At 42.4% G+C, this 26,045-nt stretch overlaps 1 protein-coding gene across 2 annotated transcripts in view; it reads right to left on the bottom strand.

Annotated features, from left to right (window-relative positions):
- Positions 1–18,372, bottom strand: part of LOC115170159 (anion exchange protein 2) — a 62,631-nt gene extending 44,259 nt beyond the window's left edge. Inside the window, exons 1-2 of one of the 2 annotated variants that reach the window (XM_029726501.1) lie at positions 17,988–18,372; positions 11,866–11,930 (exon numbers count right to left, since the gene is read on the bottom strand). The gene's annotated coding sequence lies outside the window, so the exon portion shown is untranslated. The remainder of the gene's footprint in view (positions 1–11,865; positions 11,931–17,987) is intronic. The other variant, XM_029726502.1, reaches the window with a different exon arrangement.
- Between the last annotated feature and the right edge of the window lie 7,673 nt (positions 18,373–26,045).

Below are 26,045 nucleotides of genomic sequence, written 5' to 3'. Positions count from 1 at the left end.
AATTAGCAACTTTGCAACTACTTACTACTTTTTAGCTACTTTGTAACTACTTAGCATGTTAGCTAACCCTTCCCCTAACCTTAACCCTTTAACCTAAATCCTAACCTTACATTACCTAGGCTAAGGGTTAGGGTTAAGTGTTAGCCACCTAGCTAACGGTAGCCACAATTTTTTTTTTATTTGTAACATATCATACTTATTGCAAATCCGTAACATATTGTACGAATTGCAATTCAAATCAAATTTTATTTGTCACATGTGCCGAATACAACAGGTGTAGACATTACCGTGAAATGCTTACTTACAAGCCCTTAACCACCAATGCAGTTCAAGAAATAGAGTTAAGAAAATATTTACTAAATAAACCAAAGTAAAAAAGTAAAATAAAAAGTAACAGATTAAAATAACAATAACGAGGCTATATAAAGGGGATACCAGTACTGAGTGCGGGGGTACAGGTTAGTCGAGGGAATTTGTACATGTAGGTAGGGGTAAAGTGAAAATAGTCCGGGTGGCCATTTGATTAATTGTTCAGCAGTCTTATTGGTTGGGGGGTAGAAGCTGTTAAGGAGCCTTTTGGACCTAGACTTGACGCTCCGGTACTGCTTGTCATGCAGTAGCAGAGAGAACAGTCTATGCCTTTGGTTTTTTAATTTAACCTTTATTTAAGTAGGCAAGTCAGTTAAGAACAAATTTTTATTTACAATGACGGCCTACCCCAGCCAAATCCTAACCCATACAACGCTGGGCCAATTGTTCGCCACCCTATGGGACTCCCAATCACAGCGGGTTGTGATACAGCCTAGAAACAAACTAGGGTCTGTAGTGACACCTTCAGCACTGAGATGCAGTGTCTTAGACCACTGTGCCACTCGGGAGACTGGAGTCTTTGACAATTGTTGGGGCCTTCCTTTGACACCGCCTAGTGTATAGGTCCTGGATGACAGGAAATTTGGCCTCCAGTGATGTACTGGGCCGTACGTCTTACAGTCAGATGCCGAGCAGTTTCCATACCAGGCGGTGATGCAACAGGTCAGGATGCTCTCTATGGTACAGCTGTAGAACTTGTAATTCTTAACATACGAAATAGATGATAGAAATGCACAAATTAATACATACCATACAAAACGTAACATATCATTATAAATGGAGGGAGACAGATTTACATTTACTATGTTACTTCTACCCCTGAGTCCAGGTTGTAAACTGCTGTTTTTTACTTCTTCCTTACAGTTAAGAATCACCTTACATTTGCATGTACCAGGAATTTGGCCTGGTGAAATGGTGTTGTCACAATATACAGAATATACACAATAACTGGAATACACTAAAAACTACAGACTAAACTGTAAAACTATAAAATACACTATACATTTTGCATGTGCAATGTGTATAAACAAGACATTGTTTAAGAATGATGTGTAATGGGGGAAATATATACAGTTGAAGTCGGAAGTTTACATACACCTTAGCCAAATACATTTAAACTCAGTTTTTCATAATTCCTGACATTTAATCCTAGTAAAAATTCCCTGTCTTAGGTCAGTGTCACGCCCTGACCAGGTGAACTCTGCTATTTTGGTCAGGGTGTGGCATTTCTATGGTTTATTTTCTATGTTTTGGTTATAGCCTTTCTTTGTTTTATTTCTATGTTGGGCTCGGGGTGATTTCCCAATCAGACAGCTGTCGCTTGTTATGTCTGATTGGGAATCACATTTAAGTTCCTTTTCCCCCACGATGTTGGTGGGTTGTTGCCTCTTTTGTTTGAGCAAGTTAACGTTTCGTCTATTCTTTGTCTGTTTTGGTAACGTGTTTATTTGTGTCTAAATAAACATGTGTTCGCTCCAAGCTGCGCTTTGGTCCGCTTCCTTATCACCCGACGACGAGCGTTACAGTCAGTTAGGATCACCACTTTATTTTAAGAATGTGAAATGTCAGAATAATAGTAGAGAGAACGATTTATTTCAGCTTTTATTTCTTTCATCACATTCCCAGTGGGTCAGAAGTTTACATACACTCAATTAGTATTTGGTAGCATTGCCTTTAAATTGTTTAACTTTGTTCAAACGTTTTGGGTAGCCTTCCACAAGCTTCCTACAATAAGTTGGGTGAATTTTGGCCCATTCCTCCTGACAGAGCTGGTGTAACTGAGTCAGGTTTGTAGGCCTCCTTGCTCGCACACGCTTTTTCAGTTCTGCCCAAGTGTTCTATAGGATTGAGGTCAAAGCTTTGTGATGGCCACTCCAATACCTTGACTTTGTTGTCCTTAAGCCATTTTGCCACAACTTTGGAAGTATGCTTGGGGTCATTGTCCATTTGGAAGACCCAAGCTTTAACTTCCTGACTGATGTCTTGAGATGTTGCTTTAATATATCTACATCATTTTCCATCCTCATGATGCCATATAGTTTGTGAAGTGCACCAGTCCCTCCTGCAGCAAAACACCCCCACAACATGATGCTGCCACCCCCGTGCTTCACGGTTGGGATGGTGTTCTACGGCTTGCAAGCATCCCCCTTTTTCCTCCGAACATAACGATGGCCATTTTGGCCAAACAGTTCTATTTTTGTTTCTTCAGACCAGAGGACATTTCTCCAAAAAGTATGATCTTTGTCCCCATGTGCAGTTGCAAACTGTAGTCTGGCTTTTTTATGGCGGTTTTGGAGCAGTGGCTTCTTCCTTGTTGAGCGGCCTTTCAGGTTATATCGATATAGGACTCGTTTTACTGTGGATATAGATACTTTTGTACCTGTTTCGTCCAGCATCTTCACAAGGTCATTTGCTGTTGTTCTGGGATTGATTTGCATTTTTCTCACCAAAGTACGTTCATCTCTAGGAGACAGAACGCGTCTCCTTCCTGAGCGGTATGATGGCTGCGTGGTCCCATGGTGTTTATACTTGCGTACTATTGTTTGTACAGTTGAACTTGGTACCTTCAGGCATTTGGAAATTGCTCCCAAGGATGAACCAGACTTGTGGAGGTATACAATTATTTTTCTGAGGTCTTGGCAGATTTCTTTTGATTTTCCCATGAGGTCAAGCAAAGAGGCACTGAGTTTGAAGGTAGGCCTTGAAATACATCCACTGGTACACCTCCAATTGACTCAAATGATGTTAATTAGCCTATCAGAAGCTTCTAAAGCCATGACATCATTTTCTGGAATTTTCCAAGCTGTTTAAAGGCACAGTCAACTTAGTGTATGTAAACTTCTGACCCAGTGGAATTGCGATATTACAAGTTATGAGAATTATAAGTGAAATAATCTGTCGATAAACAATTGTTGGAAAATTACTTGTGTCATGCAGAAAGTAGATGTCCTAACCGACTTGCCAAAACTATAGTTTGTTAACAAGAAATTTGTGGAGTGGTTGAAAAATTAGTTTTATTGACTCCAACCTAAGTGTATGTAAACTTCCGACTTCAACTGTATGTAAGAGTCGGTCCGTGGTAGAGTGCAAATTGGTAGGTGCGTACAATAATGTGCAGAGTGAAAGAGCAATGTACAGTTCTAGGAGGATAGTGCAGAGTGCAAAGAGCAATGTACAGTTCTAGGAGGATAGTGCAGAGTGCAAAGAGCAATGTACAGTTCTAGGATGATAGTGCAGAGTGCAAAGAGCAATGTACAGTTCTAGGAGGATAGTGCAGAGTGCAAAGAGCAATGTACAGTTCTAGGATGATAGTGCAAAGTCCATGAATGAGAAGACCATCATGGACCAGGTGGCCGGCTGGTGAGGCGTGCGGGAAGAGGCTGTTCAGGTGGCAGGTGGTTTTGGTCACGATTGACCTAAACCACCTGCCAGATGAGAGTCTTTGGAAGAGGGGGGTGTCCAGGGGGGATGGGTCCGGGATTATCTTTCCTGCACGCTTCTTGGCCCGGTCCTTGATGAAAGGCAGGTGGCAGTGTGTTTTTCTCCCCTAATGGTTAACATTAGCATTAGGGGGAGGCTGCGCTGTTCCTAGATCTGTGGTGGGAGGATACAGTGTTCCTAGATCTGTGGTGGGAGGATACAGTGTTCCTAGATCTGTGGTGGGAGGCTGCGCTGTTCCTAGATCTGTGGTGGGAGGCTGCGCTGTTCCTAGATCTGTGGTGGTAGGCTGCGCTGTTCCTAGATCTGTGGTAGGAGGCTGCGCTGTTCCTAGATCTGTGGTGGGAGGCTGCGCTGTTCCTAGATCTGTGGTGGGAGGCTGCGCTGTTCCTAGATCTGTGGTGGGAGGCTGCGCTGTTCCTAGATCTGTGGTGGGAGGCTGCGCTGTTCCTAGATCTGTGGTGGGAGGCTGCGCTGTTCCTAGATCTGTGGTGGGAGGCTGCGCTGTTCCTAGATCTGTGGTAGGAGGCTGCACTGTTTCTAGATCTGTGGTGGGAGGCTGCGCTGTTCCTAGATCTGTGGTGGGAGGATACGCTGTTCCTAGATCTGTGGTGGGAGGCTGCGCTGTTCCTAGATCTGTGGTGGGAGGCTGCGCTGTTCCTAGATCTGTGGTGGGAGGATACGCTGTTCCTAGATCTGTGGTGGGAGGCTGCGCTGTTCCTAGATCTGTGGTGGGAGGCTGCGCTGTTCCTAGATATTTGGTGGGAGGATACAGTGTTCCTAGATCTGTGGTGGGAGGATACAGTGTTCCTAGATCTGTTGTGGGAGGATACGCTGTTCCTAGATCTGTGGTGGGAGGATACAGTGTTCCTAGATCTGTGGTGGGAGGATACGCTGTTCCTAGATCTGTGGTGGGAGGCTGCGCTGTTCCTAGATCTGTGGTGGGAGGCTGCGCTGTTCCTAGATCTGTGGTGGGAGGCTGCGCTGTTCCTAGATATTTGGTGGGAGGATACAGTGTTCCTAGATCTGTGGTGGGAGGCTGCGCTGTTCCTAGATCTGTGGTGGGAGGCTGCGCTGTTCCTAGATCTGTGATGGGAGGCTGCGCTGTTCCTAGATCTGTGGTGGGAGGATACGCTGTTCCTAGACCTGTGGTGGGAGGCTGCGCTGTTCCTAGATCTGTGGTGGGAGGATACGCTGTTCCTAGATCTGTGGTGGGAGGATATGCTGTTCCTAGATCTGTGGTGGGAGGCTGCGCTGTTCCTAGATCTGTGGTGGGAGGATACGCTGTTCCTAGATCTGTGGTGGGAGGCTGCGCTGTTCCTAGATCTGTGGTGGAAGGATACGCTGCTCCTAGATCTGTTTGTTCTCTTTATTTTTACTCTTTTCTACATTGTAGAATATTACAATACATCAAAACTATGAAATAACACATATGGAATCATGTAGTAACCAAAAAAAGTGTTAAACAAATCGAAATATATTTTATATTTGAGGTTCTTCAAGTAGCCACACTTTGCCTTGATGACAGCTTTGCACACTCTTGGCATCCTCTCAACCAGCTTCACCTGGAATGCTTTTACAACAGTCTTGAAGGAGTTCCCACATATGCTGAGCACTTGTTGGCTGCTTTTCCTTCACTCTGCGGACCATTTCAATTGGGTTGAGGTCGGGTGATTGTGGAGACCAGGTCATCTGACCTTGGTCAAATAGCCCTTACACAGCCTGGAGGTGTTGGGTCATCGTCCTGTTGAAAAATAAATGATAGTCCCACTAAGCGCAAACCAGATTAAATCGCGTATCGCTGCCGAATGCTTTGGTAGTCATGCTGGTTAAGTGTGCCTTGAATTCTAAATCAATCACTGACAGTGTCACCAGCAAAGCACACCCACACATCATACCTCCTTGTCCATGCTTCACGGTGGGAACCAGACATGCGGAGATAATCCGTTCACCTACTCTGCGTCTCACAAAGACACAGCGGTTGGAACCAAAAATCTCAAATTTGGACTCATCAGACCAAAGGATAAATTTCCACCATTCTAATGTCCATTGCTCGTGTTTCTTGGCCCAAGAAAGTATCTTCCTATTGGTGTCCTCTAGTAGTGGTTTCTTTGTAGCAAATCGGCCATAAAGGCCTGATTCAAGCAGCCTCCTCTGAACAGTTGATGTTGAGGTGTGTCTGTTACTTGAACTCTGTGAAGCATTTATTTGGGCTGCAATTTCTGAGGCTTGTAACTCTAATGAACTTATCCTCTACAGCAGAGGTAACTCTGGGTCTTCCTTTCCTGTGGCGGTCCTCATGAGAGACAGTTTCATCATAGTGCTTGATGGTTTTTGAACTGCACTTGAAGAAACATTCAAAGTTCTTGCAATTTTCCATATTGACTGACCTTCATGTCTAAAGGTACTGATGGACTGTCATTTCTCTTTGCTTATTTGAGCTGTCCTTGCCATAATATGGACTTGGTCTTTTACCAAATAGGGCTATCTTCTGTGTACCACCCCTACCTTTTCACAACAACTGATTGGCTTAAACGCATTAAAAAGAAAAACAATTAAACAAATCCACAAAAAACTGAAATATCACATTTACGTAAGTATTCAGACACTTTACTCAGTACTTTATTGAAGCACCTTTGGCAGGGATTACAGACTCAAGAGTCTTCTTGGGTATGACGCTACAAGCTTGGCACAAGTGTATTTGGGGAGTTTCTCCCATTCTTCTCTGCAGATCCTCTCAAGCTCTGTGAGGTTGGATGGGGAGCGTCGCTGCACAGCTGTTTTCAGGTCTCTCCAGAGATGTTAGATCGGGTTCAAGTCCGGGCTCTGACTGGGTCACTCAAGGACATTCAGAGACTTGTCCCGAAGCCACTCCTGCATTGTCTTGGTTATGTGCTTAGGGTCATTGTCCTGTTGGAAGGTGAAACTTCACCCCATTCTGAGGTCCTGAGCACTCTGGTACAAGTTTTCATCAAGGTTATCCGTTCATCTTTCTCTTGATCCTGACTAGTCTTCCAATCCCTGCCGCTGAAAAACATACCCACAGCATGATGCTGCCACCACCATGCTTCACCGTAGGGATGGTGCCAGGTTTCCTCCAGACGTGACGCTTGTCATTCAGGCCAAAGAGTTCAATCTTGGTTTCATCAGACCAGAGAATCTTATTTCTCATTGTCTGAGTCCTTTAGGTGCCTTTTGGCAAACTCCAAGTGGGCTGTCATGTGCCTTCAACTGAGGAATGGCTTCCGTCTGGCCACTCTACCATAAAAGCCTGATTGGTGGAGTGCTGCAGGGATGGTTGTCCTTATGGAAGGTTTTCCCATCTCCATCTCCGCACCTTCCTGACCAAGCCCCTTCTCCCACGACTGATCAGTTTGGCTGGACGGCCAGCTCTAGGAAAAGTCTTGATGGTTCCAAACTTCTTCCATTTAAGAACGATGGAGGCCATTGTGTCCTTGGGGACCTTCAATGCTGCAGACATTTTTTGGTACCCTTCCCCAGATCTCGACACAATCCTGTCTCTGAGCTCTACAGACAATTCCTTCGACATCATGGCTTGGTTGTTGCTCTGACATGCACTGTCAACTGTGGGACCTTATATAGACAGGTGAGTGCCTTTTCAATCAATTGAATTGACCACAGGTGGACTCCAATCAAGTTGTAGAAACATCTCAAGGATGATCAATAGAAACAGGATGCACCTGAGCTTATTTTTGAGTCTCATAGCAAAGGGTCTGAATACTTATGTAAATAAGGTATTTCAGTTTTACATTTTTAATACATTTGCAAAAATGTCTAAAACCTGTTGTTGCTTTGTAATTATGGGGTATTGTGTGTAGATTGATGAGCAAAAAAAGCATTTCATACATTTTAGAATAAGGCTGTAACGTAACAAAATGTTTTAGTATGTATGACACCTAAGTAGGCTTATATTCAACTAAATAGCATATATATATTTCAGTATGTTCGACACCTAAGTAGGCTTATATTCAACTAAATAGCATATATATATTTCAGTATGTTTGACACCTAAGTAGGCTTATATTCAACTAAATAGCATATATAATACCATATATATTTCAGTATCAGACACCTGAGTAGGCCTACAGAAGAGAAGTGGAAATAGAAAACTGCAGATTAATATATTTTTGTTCTCTTCTCCCCAGCTCCTCTCCATTACCGGTATGACTCAAGGTAACAGAGGACAGTGACTCAGCAGCAAACCACATCTAATATTCAGGCACTCTGGGGCAGACTTACTATCGGATTGTGAGCCCTGATGCGAATGTAAAATGGCCTAAATATGGGTGCAATGGATTGAAAAGCATAACTGCTTTGATGGTTGCAGATGAGAACCACTCTTAGAAAGTCTATTCGCTCCATTCTCGTTTATTCTAAGTGTTTCTCTGGTCTACACTATTTATTACCCATCATGCTCCAGTCAAAATAGAGTTGAATAGTGTTGGCAACCACTAGGGAATTTTGGAAATAAGGCCATGACCTCATAAGGTCTGCAGTACATGTCATTCCCACCATCTTGAGTAATTGACATTGCCTGGTTTGGTCAAAGTTGATCAGAGCTAGCTGACTGGCCTAGCTTGCCCTCTATAATTACTTGGACTGGATCCCAAACTGCCCCTTATACCCTATATTGTACATTACTTTTGATCAGCGCCAATAGGGCTACAGTGCATTCGGATCCTAAAACTTTTTCTACATTTTGTTACGTTACAACCTTATTCTAAAATTGATTACGTTTTTTTCCCCCCCTCATCAATCTACACACAATAGCACATAACGACAAAGCAAACAAAAATGTTTTTAGACATTTTTGCTAATGTATTATTTTTTTATTTTTTTTGTATTTATAAAAAAATAACTGAAATACCTTATTTACATAAGTACGTAATGTATAAAGTAAATCTTGCCGTTATAAAATATGCGTAAAAATATAATTTTTTTGGTTTGTGTAACCTAGGCCGGTGTTCTCAAAGTGTCGCAGAGGTGGAGTGCTGGTCCAGTTTTGCCCTTTAGATCCTAATTACATGGACGGGGGGGGGGGGGGGGCCTGATCCTAGATCAGCACTCCTACTGTAAGACACTGAAAATACGGCCTAGGTTACACAAACAAAAAATCTAATATTTGAGCATATTCTATAACGGCAAGATTAACTTGATAAGATTAGAGGTTTGTATTTTCAAAAATTAGAAGCTAGTATGTCTATAGACTAGAAAGGGAAGTGACACGAGCCTACCAGACGAGCTGCATTACTTCTATACTTGCTTCGAGGCAAGTAACACTGAAACATGCATGAGAGCGTCAGCTGTTCCGGACGACTGTGTGATCACGCTCTCCGTAGCCAATGTGAGTAAGACCTCTAAACAGGTCAACATTCACAAGGCCGCAGGGCGAGACGGCTTACCAGGACGTGAACTCCTGGCAAGTGTCTTCACTAACATTTTTAACCTCTCCCTGTCTGAGTCTGTAATACCAACATGTTTCAAGCAGACCACCATTGTCCCTGTGCCCAAGAACACCAAGGTAACCTGACTAAATGACTACCGACCCGTAGCACTGACATCTGTAGCCATGAAAGGCTTTGAAAGGCTGGTCATGGCTCACATCAACATCATTATCCCAGAAAACATTGACCAACTTTAATTTGCATACCGCCCCAACAGATCCACAGATGACGCAATCTCTATTGCACTCCACACTGCCCTTTCACACCTGGACAAAATGAACACCTATGTGAGAATGTTATTCATTGACTACAGCTCAGCGTTTAACACCATAGTGCCCTCAAAGCTCATCACTAAGCTAAGGACCCTGGGACTAAACACCTCCCTCTGCAACTGGATCCTGGACTTCCTGACCGGCCGCCCCCAGGTGGTAAGCGTAGGTAACAACACATCCACCACACTAATCCTTAACACGGGAGCCCCTAAGGGATGCGTCCTGAGTCCCCTCCTGTACTCCCTGTTGACTCATGACTGCATGGCCAGGCACGACTCCAACACCATCATTAAGTTTGCCGATGACACAATTGTGATAGCCTGATCACCAACAACGACCAGACAGCCTATAGGGAGGAGGTCAGAGACCTGGCTGTGTGGTGCCAAGACAAATGAGATGATTGTGGACTACAGGAAAAGGAGGACCGAACACGCCTCCATTCTCATCAACGGTTCTGCAGTGGAGCAGGTTGAGAGCTTCAAGTTCCTTGGTGTCCACATCACCAACAAACTAACATGGTCCAAGCACACCAAGACAGTTGTGAAGAGGGCACGACAAAACCTATTCCCCCTCAGCAGATTGAAAAGATTTGGCATGGGTCCTCAGATCCTCAAAAAGTTCTACAGCTGCACCATCGAGAGCATCCTGACTGGTTGCATCACTGGCTGGTATGGCAACTGCTCGGCCTCCGACCGCAAGGCACTACTAAGGGTAGTGCGTACGGCCCAGTACATCACTGGGGCCAACCTTCTTCCCATCCAGGACCTCTATACCAGGCGGTGTCAGAGGAAGGCCCTAAAAATTGTCAATGACTCCAGCCACCGAAGACATAGACTGTTCTCTCTGCTACTGCACGGAAAGCGGTACCGGAGCGCCAAGTCTAGGTCCAAGAGGCTTCTAAACAGCTTCTACCCCCAAGCCATAAGACTCCTGAACAACTAATCAAATGGCTACCCAGACTATTTGCATTGCCCCCCCCCCCCCCCCTTCTGCTACTCTCTGTTTATTATCTATGCATAGTCACTTTAATAACTCTACCTACATGTACATATTACCTCAATGACCTCAACTGACCGGTGCCCCACACATATTGTTTTTTTTTACTTAGCAGGTATTTTTTAATTAAAACTGTATTTTTGGTTAAGGGTTTGTCAGTAAGCATTTCACGGTAAGGTCTACACCTGTTGTATTCGGAGCATGTGACAAATAACATTTGATTTGATTTGGTCATTATCATTCACAACGATTTCCCTTCGCTGAAGTAAGACACAATGCGGCTTTACACAGGTGTAACGTTGAAGTCTCCGTAAATAGCTGATATCATGGGTTAGACACCATTTGTAACTCAAGACCTTTATCATTCCTCTCTTCTCAAAGAGAGAAAGAGAGATACAAATAGAGGGATTGGTGGAAAATGTATAGAAACGAAAGAGACAGGTGTTACCTCACAAGACAAAGACTACATTGAGAGCTCAGTACAAACTGAAAGCTGCATAAGGACCTGATTTTTCATCGCATCCCCCTCAGTACATGTTGTGTGTGTTAATGGCAGAGAGAAGAAAAAAAAACAACCTCACTCAACAAAAAAGTTCATGCAGACTCAAGCTACTCAGCTGGTGCTCATAGGCACAAAACGGAGAGAATTCTGTTTTACCGTCCAACAGGAAACAGTCATAAAAATGCAGGAACACTTCCCGTTTTTTTCTTCTTCTTCTTTCACTTCACTCAACAGATAGGACACCCCCCCCCCTCCAAATCCTTGCATGCGTGACAGATTCACATATAATGACACGCCAAACTCTACCAAAACCTCCTCTGTGTCTCCCTATGTGACATGATAACATTACAACTGCTTATTAGAGGCTTGCATTTACAAAGGACAGAGGACATTTCTTCTTCTTCGCAAGGGACACCGAACCCCAAACTGAGAAAGACAGCAGAGTTTAAGGGAATAAGGGGATGGCGATGCATACATTTAAATAATTTAATTTATCCAGAGCAACTCTCCTGGTAAGTGTCGTTACAGCAAGGGGCTTCAACCGCAGCATAACAAGCTTAACTGGAGCAAATCTCTACTAGAAAAACATTCACAATGCTACAGTTAATGTATAACACTTTTTAAAAAACTGACAGTCACAGAAGTGAGTGAAGTCTGAGCTGTGTGTCTGTGAGCTTCCAGTCCACAACGTAATCAAGGTGAGTGGAGACAATGAACCCGACTGACGCAAACAGAGTGAGTGTGAGTGTGTGTGTGTGTGTGTGTGTGTGTGTGTGTGTGTGTGTGTGTGAGAGAGAGAGAGAGAGAGCCCGACAGAGCTTACCTCGGTGTGCTCACTGCAGAGAGCTTCCTGCAACCGCAGACATCATAGTGCAGAGTCAAAACCCACTGTGAATTCAGACAGGCAAGGAGAGAACACAGAGAAGAGGGAGAGGGAGTGTGTGTGTGTGAGGGAGAGGGAGTGTGTGTGTGTGTGAGAGAGGGAGTGGTGAATGTAAGGGAGAGGGAGAGGGAGTGTGTGTGTGTGTGTGTGAGAGAGGGAGAGGGATTGTGTGTGTAAGGGAGAGGAAGAGGCAGTGTGTGTGTAAGGGATGAAGAGAGAAGCAGAGCAAGAGAGAGAGAGCGAGGGAGACTGGTTGGTTCTGTATTACTGGCTCGGCTCTGTACACCCCCTAACACAAGCACACACTCTGCCCTGACACACACACACACGCTCTACACTCACAACCATTGAGTACCAACTAATGTTTTAAACCCTCCCCCAACTTCCATTCCCCTCGATTGGGTTTCCTCCTCTGACAAGCATGTGACCGTGGGAGATGACTCGACAATAAGGGACACACACACACACACACACACACACACACACACACACACACACACACACACACACACACACACACACATTGTTAAACACAGTGTGAAACATGACACAGTGACACACATGCCGAAAGACACTCTCTACAGCCGCTATTCACAATCTGACAATGACCTACATATTTACAAAATGTGGACAAGGTTCTATGCATAGTAGATCCTGATTCTATCCCACGAGAAAAAAATATACAAATCATATACAATGAAAAATAACGTGATTTGAAATAGTTAAAAACTATTACTCAAAGGTATAACAACAAACTTTAATTCATTCATTCATTATTTTATACCAGGTGAAGCAGCTGAGAACAAGCAATCTTAAAAAAATAAGTGACACACACAAGAAACATTTAGGTCACTAAAAAGGTTGCAATCCAGGAAAACTGAACACCTAGCTATATAACATCAATTTGATACATTTTTGTATGATCTAAAGTGTGTTTTGACTCAACACTTGAAATGAATGCACTTGAATGAAATATGACTTGACGCCTATAAGGCTGTGCAAGACATTGAACTTTCTGTCACCCCCCAACTGAGCATAGCCAATGTCAACTCAATGTGACAGGCCTATTTGTTCATTGGTGCGAAACAAGGTTATTATAGTTTTGGTGATGTTTATATTCATTTTTGTTTCTATAGGTTTAGATTTTTATTTGAAATTCAGTTTAGTTTTCAGAATTGATTTACTCGTTTATATTTAGTTTCAGTTTAATAAAAAAAAAATTTAATAATCTTTTTCGTTTTTTATATTATTTGGTTTCAGTTTAATACATTTTTTATATTTTTTTTTAATTATTTTGTTTCAGTTTTAGTGTTAGGGATAGAAAGTAGCCTATATGCGTAGGAAGCTAGGAGCCAATAATGTGTTGTAGGCCTATAGCTAGAGTTGTTTGTGGAGGTCACTTCATGCCACTGTGGGGCAGTAACAAGATGATATAGTCATAGGTTTGGTTAGGTTTCAATTATAAATCAATCTTAGGCCGCATTCCAGAGCATAGACGTTGCTGACTACTTGACGGATCTTACAACGCCTGGATGAGTATTTAAGTATCAGCCAACCTCATCATATGTTATAGCAATCTGTCAGTCGATGACACAGTCAATGATGTGGCACGCAGCCATTGGTTGATGCATGCAGTGTCTGAGCAGTGGAATGCAACCATTGTCTGCTTATTGCAAAAAATATTGCCTGTGAGGCATACCGCTCTGGGGCACCCCCTCCGCAGGGCGAGGGCAATAAGAATTGTTTTTTTACGGGTCTCTCTCTTTCTCTACTGTCTCTGCCGGATTTCTTCCCTGTTGTTAGCTAGTGATAGCAAACATGATCTATTATATTGACAAGATGTTCAAGTAACCGTTCTAACCAAAAATACATGTCCTCAAAGATGGAAGCCAGGCGGAAGGAGACAAGCCATTCTAGCCAATGAGAGGGCAGATACGCGTGTGAACTACAGTTTTCCCGAATGCCACTTATATCACTTATATCAGTAAATGTGTAACAACCTAAACATGACTCTCTATCTAATCAAATAAGCCTCGCATAATTTGACACTCTCTCATACACCTCTTATCTTGCGGGGACAGATTTTAAGCGGAGGTTTGTCCTCTCGCTTCGCCTCTTCCTCTCTGGTGATAGTGACAGTGATGCACATGCTAGGCTTATTTGAAACATTGCCATTTACTGGCAGCATTGCATTTACCCGCCAGAATCAGAAGCTCGAAAACCCCATTACAAAAAAAGCTTGCAAACCCCATTCGATTTTTGCCTCCCCCACCCCAAACAATAACAAAAATGTAACATCATTTCTGAGTTTTATTTTTTGTTTGTTTTGCAATCAAAAATAATATTTTTAGTATAGTTTTTAAAATGTTTTCCTTAATTATTTGATTTCAGTTTACTAAATTGTTTTTTCCAAATTGTATTTTTTTTTATTACTATAATAAACACTGCTGATGTCATCACATATCACACATATATCAGTTGAATCAGTTGTATCAGAATTCTAGTTCTAGCTGACATTCCAATCATCTAAAATCAATGACAAATTGTGCCATTCTGATGTATAGGAACTGGGAACAGACATCAGTTCAACAGTCTAGTTTTGATTTACATTTGATTGAATTGTCAACTAATGTGAATTCAACGTGAAATCAACCAAACATGGTCACCTTGTCATTGGATTTATTTTAAATGTTGGGTAAAAACAAAAACAAATATACATTACGTTTTAATGACCTTTTTGCAAATCCAATCAGTAATCCACATTGAATCAGTTTTCCACATTGAATTTTTGGTTGAAATGATTTGGGGGGAAAAAAATGATGATTCAAAAAGGATGATTTGCCCAGTGGGGGAGGGAGGGGGGTGGGGGCTCTTTGACATCCGCCTATCTAGGGTTCTATGTTTATGGATGTCATGACTGACTGACTAGTTAAAGACCAGTTTGTCTCCTCTCTCACCTTGTAAAGAGTGGCCATGATTACATAAATCAATGTCATAACCTAAACACACACGCACACACACCAGTCCGACACAAGAGCGTCAGTCCAACACAAACAGTGATAATGAGGGACAATCTTAAACCGTGAGAGTGGTTTCCATGGTAATAGACAGAGCCAAGCTGGTGCCACTCAGGGCAATGTGGTCAGGGCATGGTGCTCCATTAGATAATACGTGTGACCAAGGGGAAAGACAACATCATCAGTAGCTATAGTATTTTAAACTTGACCACAATGAGCAATATTAGCATTTCTAGACCACTTCCTCATGTAACCCCATGTATCTTCCCTGTTTAGCATGTATTACATTTCATGCCCAAATCATCTAAAAATAATTTAAAACCAGTTCATTGAGTAACACAATCCAGATTTTGGCATGAAATGTAATAGATTGAAGGAAATTACATTATCCGGTCATGGCGGAATAGAAAAATGGCTACCACTGTGGCTGTTTTTTTTTTTAATAGCTCCATTTTGGAAAATGTTCAGGGCCCCACACTGTGTGTGTGTGCCAAGTTTCATGTTTTTATGAAAAAGTGAACGATTCCACTCACAATTTGGACATATCGCCTGAACTATAACAGTGTTTTTCTTCAGCCTCAAAAACAACCAATGGTATAATAACTTATCTCCTGTGTCGGCCTATCACCAACCAAAACAACAGGCATTATCCAAACCCACAACACTTACATGGACATCCAAAAGGCTTTGTCTATAATCAGGCTATTCACGATTTCTAATCCACAACCGCACTATAAAACAAATTGCAGAGGCATGGTCAATATTTCATGTTTTATGGTATACTAATTACTCATCTATGTTGCCAAGTTACTTTTTTAAGATACATGCGCAGGGTAAGTAAGCATGCATAGATTCCAAAATGAGCATGTTTTAATAGTGTGCATTCACATTCATCCAGTGCGTTTTTTTTTTAACTTGAAAAGACGAGGACCGGTGCAATTCAGCATGGCAGAAGAAGAATGACGTTCATATTCTCACGGAAAACCAGGCAGTACATTTTGGCTTGAAAATTCATACAAATAATGTCTGTGGAGGGAATGTTAAACCAGATAAAATGTCACAATTCTTTGTCTCTGGTAATGTTTTTCAGTTCAGCAGATACTGGTTAGCTTTGCATGCTAATGTGGGTCGTCCATAGATACTAACATATGATAACATAATGAAGACCTCAATCCCCTCATTAGTTTCCAATCACTTTCTTGTAATAGTGTAAAACAGGGAAGCCAGAGAGAGAATAAATCTAAAGGAGTGACTCTGGAAGGAATTTATAACTCTGAAAAGTTAATCACAGAAGTGCTGAGTCGCTATAATTTATAACCAATAGAGATCCTGATAGTCTCCGACATGAATCAAAATAGAATTATAGAAATATAATTATAGATGTGAATTCTCAGCGTCACAGCTTTTTACTTACCGTACCAAACAGGAAAGGGGTGGGCACTTGGTTGACCAATGAGCATGAGTTAATGCATGGACGTCTCCTCAAAAGCCCAATAGCTGTTTAAATCACACATCTTTTCACAATTTCCTTAGTTTCTTTTTGCCTTACAAACTGTCCAACAAAACAATGCAATTGACTTTTTTTTTTGCCACACCAGGCTTTAACGTAAACCCTTGCATGGCTGGTGAATGTTTGATCCCCAGGCAAGTACAGGCTTTTGTGTACCTGAAATCAAGCTTCCTTGTTCATAGGTCCAGAAGGATTTTAGGCACTCAGCAACTTTTTCTCAAAGGACTGCCACACTCTTAGAAAAAAAGGTGCTATCTAGAACTTTAAAGGATTCTTCGGCTGTCCCCATGGGAGAACCCTTTGAAGAACCCTTTTTGGTTGCAGGTAGAATGCTTTAGGTTCCAGGTAGAATCCTTTTGGGTTCCACGTGGAACTCTTTCTACAGAGTGTTCTACATGGAACCCGAAAGGGTAGTACCTGGAACCAAAAGAGTTCTATGGGGACAGCTGAAAAACATAACCTGCGCTGCCTGTGGTTCACCTTTATGGGACTCACTTTGGTTTCATCTACACTTAGAAAAACAGAGTGCCATATAGAACCATTTGTCCATGTAGGACAGGGGTGGCCTGATCTGGCCTGCTATCCCATTCAATCCTGCCCACGGTGGGGGAGTATTCTTTTTGGTAAAAAAAACACTCCAGGCCACTATTGAACATCTAAAACCAGATAGAAATTATAGTATGTAGAAATGATAATGGACATATTTGTAAAAAAAAAAAGAAAGTTCACTGCACTTTTTCTGGCCCGCAAATTGATGTTGACAAACAAATTGGTCAAAAGGAAATCTGTGCATCCCTCCATTGAATTTTGAAATCCTGATGTGACCCTTCAGCCAAAACTTTCACATGTGGAAACGTGTTTTTGGAACACTTCACGCTTTAATGTGTGTAGTTTAAAGTTGTCACATTAACTTCACATGTGATCACATGAAAACACGTGCTTTAGGAACACTTCTCATGTTCACATGAAATTCATGTGGTTTGTCAGTAAGGGTTTGCCCAGCCCTGCTGTAGAACCCCAGATAGAACTCATTTCGGATCATATTCAACCCTTTTTGGTTCCACATAGAACCCCTGGTTCCAAACAGAACCCTTGAAAGGGTTCTATTTGTAACCAAAAAGGATTTTTATCTAGAACCTTTTTTAGAGGGTTCTCCTACAGGGACAAATGGTTCTAGTTCTTCAGTACCATAGTGTTTCGATGGCAAACCTAGCTGAGAAGTTGTCCAGTGCATGCAACCAGACTGACAAATTTCATATCAAGTGTCAACTCCCTCCGTCTGCTGTGTAAATCAAATGCATTTCTGAAAGCGCTATCCGGAAATACACTATCTGCAAATGATTGAATCCCAGCCTTAGAAATAATAATTTGGGATGCAAGACATGTTAACATGCTAATTGCCATTGAGATTGAGACTGGTAGCATAGCCAATGGAATTGACAGGTGACTATACTTAGTCACAAGCTGTATGTAAAAAAGGCTTCATATAGTAATGTGTTAGCATCATACACATTATAAGATTACAAGAGACTCACCTCGACATGTTCATTCGTCGTTTTCTTCTCCGCATGCAAGACTATGAAACCAGATCGTCGTTCGGACAAAGTCGTGTACTTTTCTTTTTATAAAGAAAAAAAAATCAAAGAGGTGTACCTATGAATCTATCTGTTAAGGCTTTTGATATTGGTTTCGGCAGATCACACCAGTATCTGAGAGGTTCTCCTTTGGTAAATGAGTGATGCACATAGGAATGATGAAAGCTAAAGAGGGCAACTATATATATAAGGTTGGGTTCGGCATGTGTGTAACTGTGTGTGAGAGAGAAAGAGCGTGGGATTAATTGGTAAGCTTTTAACTCCCAAGGGAAGAGTCGATAGCACAAGGGGAAGAAAAAAAAGAACACAACAGTTATTATCCATACGTGGTCATACTGTCGTGCTCAATGGTACACCAAGAAAAGAAAAAAAAAACACCCCTAGGAATGAACTTGAGGTAAATAGTGATTATTCCCAGCACTGTGAGATCCCGCTGCGTTGAGTTCTATGACTCCTGTGGGAAGGGAGAAAATAAGAAAATGATTGTGTACACCATGACAATGACCACACACATCCCACACACTCAAATGGTTGTTTTGAGGAAGTGTAGGAGGACTGGCCTCATTGGAAACAGGGTTTATCAAGTGTTGGCAGTTGTTGGGACTGGTCTCTCACAGGTATAAAATAACCTCACAGTGCCTTGGATTGGTGCGCATGCTTTGTTTACGTATGTGTCTGTTAGTGACTATTTTGCATGTGGAGGGCAATTTCACTTGTTGTGAGTTTCTTTAGCGTCCTCCGTCACCAAGTTTGTGTGTGTGTGTGTGTGATTAAATTCCACCCCATTACTATTAAACCACAAATCACTCAGCCCTCAAGGAGAGACTTGTAATGGATCATCATTATTTATGTCCCGTTACATCGTTTAAAAAAAAAAAAATGATTTCATTTTCTTTTCTCACGAGGCTTTACACTTTCCAAGATCAATTTTTAGAGTTAACATAATTTTTTTCTTTTACTACTAATACAATTTATAAAATGGATAAAGTGAGATCTCTTTATTAACCATGATAATAAGAGTGAAGGTTAAAGTGTGAAAGTAAAGAAACGTTTCCTGCTCATAGTTGGTTTTAAATCACATGACGTACACCAGTTGATGACATCATAGGAAATACTTATCTTCTTCTTGACCACAAAACATAGAAACACGCAGTTTACACACTTTGGGGTAGTGCTGGAGATGATGGCGTTGAAAAAAGGGCGGAGTGCCCCTTTAAGACAGCTTTTGCTGACTTGTGAAGAATATATCGCCCTCTGTGTTGGCATGACAATACTGAAGCACCAATTTTCACTACCAATTGGCCAAAATGACGACTAATCTCAGCGCTTGGCAAAGTTGATTTAATTTCGCGTCAAATTATCTTCAGAGTGGTCTTGAGTGCCCCCTCTGCTATCTCCTGATGTAACCGTGGCAACATGCATATGATGAACAGGGTGACATCAATCAGCCGATAAAATGTCTTGTGAGAATTGAAACAAAAATAGAAGGTGATATCATTTAACTGGCCATTTTATTGTACTAGGCTACTAGTAGGAAAACAAAAGTAATGCATGTGATATATCAGAAATTGTGTAATAGAATTAACGTCAACAAAACATATTTTCATATAATTATAAATAAATACAGTTTATATGGGTTTTATACCTCTAAAATACTGTACATGTAAACAGACCATAAATATCACGTTTGTTTTCTTTAAAAGCTGTGAGTGCTATTACATGATACAATATCAGTACTTGTCGCATTTACAAGTTGTCTAAAGGACCGTCTACACAAAGGACCATAACTATAAACTAAAATCTTTCTAATTCAAGTGAACAGTAGCGTTCAGACTACAGTGATAACTACAAAAAAAAGTGGACAACGATAACAAGAGCTATCTTTTGGATCATTTTCAGATCTATTTTTTCAGATGATAAAACACTTACGAACCAATCAAAAACGTGTTCTATTGAAGCGGAGGTAGAGCGCACGGTAAACTTTCCTGAATACAGTGCCTTCAGAAAGTATTCACACCCCTTGACTTTTTCCACATTTTGTGGTGTTACAACATTTAAAATTGATCAAATTGTGTCACTGATCTACACACAATACCTAACACACAATACCCAACAATGTCAAAGTTATGTTGTTAGAAATGTTTACAAATTAATAAAAAATGAAAAGGCTGAAATGTTCAGGAGTAAAACTGCTTAAACAAGTCACATAATAAGTTGCATGTAATCACTATAATAATAGTGTTGAACCTCTACGGGATCGGTCCCCCCCCCCCGCGGGACGGTTGAGCTAACGTAGGCTAATGTGATTAGCATGAGGTTGTAGAGGTTTTAACATGATTTTTAAATGATTACGCCATCTCTGTACCCCACGCATACAACTTATCTGTAAGGCCCCTCAGTCGAGCAGGGAATTTCAAGCACAGACTCAACCACAAAGACCAGGGAAATTTTCCAATGATTCGCAAAGAAGGGCACCTATTGGTAGATGGGTTAAAAAAAAAGCTGACATTGGGCTGGCAGGTAGCCTAGTGGTTAGAGCGTTGGGCCAGTAACCGAAAGGTTGCTAGATCAAATCCCCAAGGTAAAAGTGTGTCATTTTGCCCCAGAACATGGCAGTTAACCCACTGTTCCTAGGCTGTTGTTGTAAATAAGAATTTATTCTTAACTGACTTGTCTAGTTAAATAAAAAAATATCCCTTTGAGCATGTTGAAGTTATTAAATACACTTTGGAGGGTGTATCAATACACCCAGACACTACAAAGATACAGGCGCCCTTCCTAACCCAGTTGCCGGAGAGGAAGGAAACCGCTCAGGGATTTCACCAGGAGGCCAATGGAGATTTTAAAAAAGTTGAAGTCTAATGGCTGTGACAGGAGATAACTAAGAAGGAATCACCAACATTGTACTTACTCTACAACACTAACATAAATGAGTGAAAAGAAGGAAGCCTGTACAGAATACAAACATTTCAAAACATGCATGTTTGCTGAGTACCCCTCTTCATATTTTTCATCATGTTATGGGTATGCTTGCTATCGGCAAGGACTAGGTTTTTTGGGATACAAATAATGAAATCAAATCACACTTTATTTATACAGCACATTTCAGACCCGGAATGCAACGCAATGTGCTTTACAGGAAATAAACTAATAAAAATCTATGAAAATAAAAGCTGAAATATTTACTACACAACAAGCATAAGATTAAAAAAAAAAGAATGACACAAACTGAACAACTAAAAAGCACCCTAAGGAAAAGCAAAGCTAAAGAGGTGTGTTTTAACATCTCTTTCAATATGTCCACAGTTTCGGCCCACCTCAGGTTCTCTGGCAGGCTATTCCAGAGGCTGGGGGCATAGCAACTAAAGGCTGCTTCTCCATGCCTTTTGGTCCTAGGCTTTGGGATAGTTAAAAGGCCAGTGCCAGAGGACCTAAGGGACCTACTGAGTACATAACTTAAAAGCATGTCTGACATGTATTGGGGTGCACAATCGTGGACTGATTTAAAAACCAATAGAATAATCTTTAAATGTATTCTAAAACTCACAGGCAGTCACAGTCCAGAGACCTTAAAACCGGTGTAATGTGTGCTCTCCGTCTGGTCTTGGTCAGTACCTGTGCTGCAGCATTCTGCATGTTTTGCAGTTGACCAATGGCTTTCTTGGGTAGACCAGACAGGAGAGCATTACAGTAGTCAAGGCTGCTTGTAATAAAAGCATGGATGAGTCTTTCTGTATCAGCCTGAAAGAGAAACGGCCGCACCTTGGCAATATTCCTCAGGTGGTAAAAAAGCTATTTTGGTCACATTCCTAATGTGTGATTCAAAATTTGGTCTAGGTTTTTTACCTGGTGTTTTATCTTTATTGCCCGTGAATTAAAATGTGCGGTCAGATTCTCTCTCTGTGCTTTGGCTCCAACAATAAGTACCTCGGTCTTGTCTTGATTTAGCTGGAGGAAGTTGTGAGCCATTAATCACGGTCTAATAATTTTTTTCAGTGGCATGGACTGGGAGACTAGTCAGGGTCGAGGGAAAGATTAACGGCGCAAAGTACAGAGACATCCTTGATGAAAACCTGCTTCAGAGCGCTCAGGACCTCAGACTGGGGCGAAGGTTAATCTTCCAACAGAACAACGACCCTAAGCACACAGCCAAGACAATGCAGAAGTAGCTTCGGGACAAGTCTCTGAATGTCCTTGAGTGGCCCAGCCAGAACCCGGACTTGAACCCGATCTAACATCTCTAGAGAAACCTGAAAATTGCTGTGCAGCAACACTCCCCATCCAACCTGACAGAACTTGAGAGGATCTGCAGAGAGGAATGGGAGAAACACCCCAAATACAGGTGTGCCAAGCTTGTAGCGTCATACCTAAGAAGACTCGAGGCTGTAATCGCTGCCAAAGGTGCTTCAACAAAGTACTGAGTAAAGGGTCTGAATACTTAAGTAAATGTGATATTCTAGTTTTTTTATTTATTATAAATTTGCGAAACATTCTAAAAACCTGTTTTTGCTTTGTCATTATGTGGTATTGTGTGTAGATTTGAGGGGGGGGGGAAACAATTTCATCCATTTTAGAATAAGGCTGTAATGTAACAAAATGTGGAAAAAAGGTCAAAGGGTCTGAATACTTTCTCAATGCACTGTATACTAGTGTTTTATTTTCCATCAGTATGAGGAGATATTTTCCGATGGCATCTGTTAACACAGATACATCCTGACAAAATACACACTATGACTGGCCTGTTGAGAAAAGACCAATTACTGATCCAAATGGTTGCCTAATCAAGCCTAGGCTAGATCATTATTTCGGAATGAAACATGCTTTCAAACGGTTATTCAAATTAGCCTAAATCACTGCAGTTTAAAGCTCTAGAGAATAATTGTGTACTCTCACTTGATAACAGTAATACATGCTGCTGTAGCCTAGGTAAAATAATGTTATTGTCTAAAAACGAACTTTGCGTGCCCAGGGATTGCTGAGTGAAGCCCGGAGGAACGCACAGATGTGCCATTTCATAATCTGTTAACTTTTTCCTTCCACTTGCACCTGACAGGTAAATATTTATAGCCCTACTATTTAGCTAATGAATGGCCTAATATCTAGCTAATATTTAGCTTGTTACTTCTGCTACACAACTCTAGCCTCTCTTCCGGCTTTTCCTGTGTGCAATAGGCTTTAGGCTACGGACGCAGGCCTCGCCACTATTCCTGTTCTCGTGAAATCCCAGGAAAACCTACCGTATAGGCTACAAGAGCTATAGGACCTGTATTTTTAGATTTATTTAATACTAGGCCTAATAGCCTTTTCGTGGAGAGAAGCAGGTTGAGGAGAGAGAGTGTGTTGGTGTGATCACTTTGGCCAGTGACGATAACATCGTTGCACTGATGCTTTGCAAATGGTTCTACAGGACAAACAGAAAGATGAGCACAGTGAGAAAGAAGATCCAAACAGATTGACAACCATTAGAAAAATGGAAATCACTTGCAAACCATGAGCAACGACACGATGTAAAAGATACGCAGGCTAAACAGCATTTGTTGTTGTATTGTTACATTTAAATACGAATTTATGTTATTTTTCATTACATTCATTCAGTATTATTTGCAGTTGTCACTATGACAATGAACTCACCCTGAAGCACTGAAAATGCTGTGTTACCGTCTTATTAATAGGCCTACAACGTGAGGTAGTGTAACGATGTGCACTGACAGTCGGGAAGCAAGTTCAGGGAGTGAGCGTTTTAATAAATAAAATGACCACGAAACACAAACAACACCGACATGAAACAGAGTCAATAACACCTGAGGAAAGAACCAAGGGGAGTGAGAGATACAGAGAAGATAATCAAGGAGGTGATGGAGTCCAGGTGAGTGTCGTGAGGCGCAGGTGTGCGGGATAATCAGCAGCCTGATGACCTAGAGGCCGGAGAGGGAGGATAATCAGCAGCCTGATGACCTAGAGGCCGGAGAGGGAGGATAATCAGCAGCCTGATGACCTAGAGGACGGACAGGGAGGATAATCAGCAGCCTGATGACCTAGAGGCCAGAGAGGGAGTATAATCAGCAGCCTGATGACCTAGAGGTCAGAGAGGGAGGATAATCAGCAGCCTGATGACCTAGAGGTCAGAGAGGGAGGATAATCAGCAGCCTGATGGCCTAGAGGCCGGAGAGGGAGAATAATCAACAGCCTGATGACCTAGAGGCTGGAGAGGGAGGATAATCAACAGCCTGATGACCTAGAGGTCAGAGAGGGAGGATAATCAGCAGCCTGATGGCCTAGAGGTCAGAGAGGGAGGATAATCAGCAGCCTGATGGCCTAGAGGTCAGAGAGGGAGGATAATCAGCAGCCTGATGGCCTAGAGGCCGGACAGGGAGGATAATCAGCAGCCTGATGGCTTAGAGGCCGGACAGGGAGGATAATCAGCAGCCTGATGGCCTAGAGGCTGGAGAGGGAGGATAATCAGCAGCCTGATGACCTAGAGGCCGGACAGGGAGGATAATCAGCAGCCTGATGGCCTAGAGGCTGGAGAGGGAGGATAATCAGCAGCCTGATGACCTAGAGGAAGGAGAGGGAGGATAATCAGCAGCCTGATGACCTAGAGGCCGGACAGGGAGTATATGTGACAGGTAGGACGTGTTGATCAGTTGATTGAGGGATGTACTGCAGAACGATAAACTGTCCGCTGGTGTGGATGCTCTCCAACGTTTTTTGTTATTATTATTGACCTTTTCAATGATCAAATCAATAACACGTTCTATATGCACGTGCAACCAAGAGGTTTCCCAGTAAGCATCCGGCGCCGCATCGCGCCATAATTGCTAGTTCCCAAAATGACAAGTTCCGATTTCTTGATCCAACCCCCCAAAAAAAATTAACAAACGAGTTATATATACACATGGCCTTGTTGCTACCAGATCCACTAAACAAAATCACCAGACAACGTTTATTTCCTGTTTATTATTCCTGTTTCCTCTGCTGGTGTTAGCTACATTTGGCTAGCACATTAAATAACCACAGAGCTAGCGTGATGTGAAGGTAGAGAAAGATCAACTTACCTTGTTAGCCAACAGCAAGATAGATTCATTTCTCTCACGGCAACCAACAATAACTAAACTAAATGTAGTTAGTATATGAGTCCAATGTTAGACGGCCACATTATTTACATCAAAAGTTCGCTAGCAGCAGTAATTACCCCACAATCAACCTGTCTCTCTCCTCTCACCAATCTGTCTCTCCCCTCTCATCAACCTGTCTCTCCCCTCTCACCAATCTGTCTCTCCCCTCTCACCAACCTGTCTCTCCCCTCTCACCAACCTGTCTCTCCCCTCTCATCAACCTCTCTCTCCCCTCTCACCAACCTGTCTCTCCCCTCTCACCAACCTGTCTCTCCCCTCTCACCAACCTGTCTCTCCCCTCTCACCAATCTGTCTCTCCCCTCTCACCAACCTGTCTCTCCCCTCTCACCAACCTGTCTCTCCCCTCTCACCAACCTCTATCTCCCCTCTCACCAACCTGTCTCTCACCAACATGTCTCTCCCCCTCACCAATCTGTCTCTCCCCTCTCCCCAACCTGTCTCTCCCCTCTCACCAATCTGTCTCTCCCCTCTCACCAACCTGTCTCTCCCCTCTCACCAACCTGTCTCTCCCCTCTCACCAACCTGTCTCTCCCCTCTCACCAACCTGTCTCTCCCCTCTCACCAACCTGTTTCTCCCCTCTCACCAACCTGTCTCTCCCCTCTCACCAACCTGTTTCTCCCCTCTCACCAACCTGTCTCTCCCCTCTCATCAATCTCTCTCTCCCCTCTCACCAACCTGTCTCTCCCCTCTCACCAACCTGTTTCTCCCCTCTCACCAACCTCTCTCTCCCCTCTCACCAACCTGTCTCTCCCCTCTCACCAACCCGTCTCTCCCCTCTCACCAACCTGTCTCTCCCCTCTCACCAACCTGTCTCTCCCCTCTCACCAATCTCTCTCCTAGCTCTTCGTCTGCTTCCTACAA

Source organism: Salmo trutta, chromosome 31, assembly GCF_901001165.1.
Source record: "Salmo trutta chromosome 31, fSalTru1.1, whole genome shotgun sequence".
Classification (NCBI taxonomy): domain Eukaryota; kingdom Metazoa; phylum Chordata; class Actinopteri; order Salmoniformes; family Salmonidae; genus Salmo; species Salmo trutta.
The sequence above is the reverse complement of the archived record's forward strand: the minus strand, read 5'-3'. Positions and strand labels throughout refer to the sequence as shown.